Source organism: Labrus bergylta, chromosome 2 (genome assembly GCF_963930695.1).
Source record: "Labrus bergylta chromosome 2, fLabBer1.1, whole genome shotgun sequence".
Classification (NCBI taxonomy): domain Eukaryota; kingdom Metazoa; phylum Chordata; class Actinopteri; order Labriformes; family Labridae; genus Labrus; species Labrus bergylta.
The window spans coordinates 18,522,856-18,527,387 of record NC_089196.1 but is presented as its reverse complement, the minus strand read 5'-3'; positions in this window follow the sequence as shown (position 1 = coordinate 18,527,387).

Sequence of the window (4,532 nt, the reverse complement as noted above, 5' to 3'; positions counted from 1 at the left end):
CTGCCTCTGGGACCTGAGAATGTGTGCCAATTAGATACATAACTAAAAAGTCTTAAACGTAAAGAAACCAACATAAACCATTGAATTTGTCATCTCATGCACTTATTTTAAAAGTAATCGGACATGTGACTTGGACATGGTTTTTCCAGATCTGAAAGAAGGTGAGTCTAAGTGGCCAAACATTTTTACATTTCCTATATCGGACCTATAAAGCTAGGTATCTAATAGTGTTTTCTCATCCTTAGTAATGCATTCAAGTATTTTGTGGTTCAGTCTGACTTCTCTAAATCGCTCCGCATTAACAGTCGGGTTTAACGTAATCTTAAAATATGTTAAAATATGTATATTTCTGTGCACACCAACATTCATAACAAATTAAAAGGCTTGAACGCCAACTAATTAAAACGTTAACTTCTTACATTCTGACCAATTAACTAAGGATAGCTCTGTCTAGATGCAATTTTTTTTTGTAGCCTGTATGGGCATGATTTACAGTAGGTTTTTTATTGGCTGCATTCCCCATCAGGCCACCAACTGAGGTCTGAAAATAGTGTGCAAACCAAAAAAACTAACAACAGATTTGCCTAATATTAAGTAATGGATAAAAAAAAACCCACATCTTGTTGCAAATACTGAATACAATTGTTCTTAACTGAAGCATTGATGTCAGCAACTGTGAAAGATCAGACGAGACAAGCTGAGTCTTGTTTCAACTGATATGGTTTTATCTGAAAGACATGTACACTGCATGCGTTTGGTGTCTGTGTACTGCTACAAACAGAACGTCAGACTGTATGTACACCCACACACAGACATACACAAACAAATCCTTGGACGAAGCTCCACGTACACAGCGGGGATTTAAATACTTCTGCATCATATCTGTGTATCACACAAGTTCCACATTGCCTGATAAGGACATATAGGGGAAAACACAACCCTTGCATGGAAGAATAATGTTCTTTTGAAGTTGTCTTTCTCCTTGGAACTAGCTTTGGTGTAACGGGGCTGGTTAAGCAGATCATTAAGCATAATGGTTGGGGAAGATTGCAAAGCTTTATCTCTGATGACAAGAACAAAGTTCTTGAAGATCTGGGGGATTCTGGAGCTGGATTTGATGGGAATTCCCAAGCCAGCTGGAACAGTTTACTTGTGCTAACAGACAGGTGCTATCATAAATCTTGAGTCAAGGAATTACTCACTCAGCTTTACATACTTAGACTTAAAGTATATTGGGGATAAAGTTGTCCTTTGATAGATTATATCTAGCGATTGAAGTGTCTCCCTTGGGTAGACGCCATAATTGTTCCTGTCTGGCAGTGAAGTGTCAATAAATCAAATATCTTAAAGAAAACATGCACATTTTGTAAGTGTCCTTTTGTAAAACATGTGCTAAATATGCCAGAGAAGTTGAATTCCTTTCGGTAAAATATAACCAGACAGAAATAAAACTTAAATATAGATAAGGAGTGAAGCTGTGTCTGTAAGGAATTAACTTCTTCAAAGGGAAACAAACAACCAGGAAAGAGCACAACTTCATCTTTGCATGCTGTAAAGAAGTGCCCTGATGCTCATCTTTATTCATGACGACAGTTGAAAATGGTTTGCATTCTTTTCAGTTTAGAAATAAGAGAGGGGAATGTTGTTTGAGGATTATCACCGCTAAAATGATTTCTCAGGAAGAGATTGATCTTTGAAAATATTTTCCCTCTGGGGAAATAAAAGGCACACGCTAACAAAGCCTTATTTATTTTCTTCTTTCACTCCTCTTTTGTCGGTAACCTCCACTGCTTTGCATTTGAATCAGTCCAAAACAGGGAAATTGCTTCCACCATTTCATGGTGTTTATGAAAACACAAGTTTCCAAGAGTCTGCAATGAATTTATATTTGGTACAAGTTGCGTATAGCATCTCAGTCCTCTGGCAACGTGCCCCTCCACATGCTTTCCATGGAGGTTTGTCCCGTTTCCACAGAGCCGGCTGATTGATTTACTCTTTAATGGCTTCCTGTGTCGGGCATGGGCTAGGACGAACATCTGTAGGGGTGGATTGGGCATGCTGGGTCTGTTTTGCTCTGCTACTCTCATCTGTGGTGTAGTAAAGTGAGGTATCTGCCTTTTCTGTGGCCTGAGAGAATGACGTGCTTCTTTAAAAAAAGAACTGACTCCAATGAAAAATGAGCCTCGGGTCCTAAGGGCCACTGGTTACTGAGTGGATTACATTGCCTCAGGGGATGAAGTTCAGCCTCAGATGTTGATGACTAGGGAAGGGGAACACCAGTAGCTGGCCTGTGAGCGGTAGAGTTATACAGAGTGTTAATGTCAAGAGTAGTTTGTGTCTGAAGGGCCACTACACTTTAGGTCAAACAGCCGATTTAGGAGTGAGTTCTTTGCTTGGTGATCTAAGAGTGGTAATATTCCTTTAAGCACTTATGAGGAGATTTTTTTCCTTCTGTTTATGAAAGGTAGCATGCCAACACCAAATATGGTGGAGACTACAAGTGATGGAAAATGTAAATGCATGACACATAAAAATGGCATAAAAATGACATAAAAAATTAAAATATTTTTCTAAAAGTAATCAAGTTAATTTTTTTCACTAATAAAATATAAGGTTAATAGCTGTGTTTTATTTGCATTGTGCTGGTACAGTGTTTCCATACATATGTAATAACGCCTATTTATATGCAATACATACTATGTTCTATTTTTTTTTTACCATCTTTGACTGAGTTTTGACTTCATGTCACAAGTTGAGAAAACTTTTAATTAGTTAAACATACTTCAATGTTTCTAAGAGAGTTAAAAATAAAGTTAAATAAGTTAAATCAATAATGAATATTTCTAAGTGTTGGTTTTGAATTACATTCCAGGATACGCATCCAGAGTTGTTCACATTGCCCGTAACACACTGTGACATAAAACTCTGTGTTCGGGCACACCCTTAATCCTGACATCCATCTTTGTTTCAACCTACGCCTTAAAATTTAGAGTTAACATCAGAAGACGATGCTCCACCATGAGGTATTAAGAGGTTATGGACAAAGCACACCTGCAAAGCTGGAGTTGACATGAAACAAAAAATAAAACACACACACACCCTCGAAACAAAAGCCTCATCCAAAAGCCACTTCAGAAGCCTTTCATTCTAATCAAGGGATGTAGAGTAGATCTGAGAAACGGGAAAAGTCCCACGTGAAAGCAACAGGCTTCCACAGAGCACATTAGCATTTAGTCATGTTTGTATTTGATTGAACTAATTACGGCGGGCTGTTGGGATGATAAGCATGCATAAGCATTCGGGGTTAGATCAGGCCCCCACAGAGATGAAAAACCTTGACTTTCCTCCAGATGCAATTAATCAGCATCTGACTCTGCAAACAAACGCAGCAGCTTGCTCCATTGCCTCTCCTCTAAGTCCTGGCTGACACATGAAAGCAGGAAAATTTGCACCCAGTTAAGAGATTATACAGACAGATCAGAGTCAGATCTGAGCTGATACTGTGAAAAGAACTCCTATGGCCAATCACAGGGAGGCTTACTTCTTCTTTGTGTGGGGGGCCTGTTTCAATACCTGATGCATGTGTTCTTATTTTGTACTCTTAAAGGATCTTAATGTGTTTGAATGCCAATCCATCGATCGATCAATCAATATCTTTTTATAAAGCACCTACAGTAGTTACAGTAAAATGATCTCAGAGGACTTTAAAAGCCATTCATCAGCAGCGTGTTTGTGAAGGAAGCAATGACGGACGAGAGGAAGTAGCTTAATTCAGCTGGTTCATTTGTTTTGATCATGTGACTAAACATACGCGATGTGATGTAAGTGCTCTCAGGTGAAAAAAGGTCAGAGACCCCTAATCTAGACCACACTATTTATTATGTTATTTGAAGAGACCCAACATTAATCCAACTAGAGCAAGCAACTTAGCAATAGAGCTTGAAGGGAACCAGACTGACTGGTGAACTGCCAACTGCTGCAATTAGATCAGATGGCTGAGAAAGTGGAAGGAGAGGCAGAAAGAGAGAGATGGATAAAGAAAGTCACATATAAAAAACAGGGAGATACACAAAAATAAAAAAGAAGAAAAAAAAAAGGGAAACTTATAATGCACAAAAACAAAAGAGACCAAAGAATCCCTTAGGCATGACACAGTGGCAACAACTGGCAGTGTCAGCAGGTGTTGCACAACTGCTAGATCGAAAACAGTGTTCACATGCTGCAAACAAAACCCCTAAAACAAACTTCAAAGCCTTCCCTGTCCAGCAGACCAGGTTATTTCAATTAGCCTCCAAGAAGAACCCTTCTTCTTGCACAGCTGGACCTCGTCCTATCACTCCAGGGATCAGCCACACAGGACCCTGTCACTCTGTCCCCCCCCCGCCTCTGGACTTTGTTTTGGAAAGGAGAAGATAGTCAGGTTCAAAGAAAAGGAGAAGAGCACGTGGGTAACATGAGATGCTGGTCTGTGGGATAGGGCATGCTGCTGTGTAAGACACCAAACATCTGCTTAATAGAAGAGGGTGTGACCC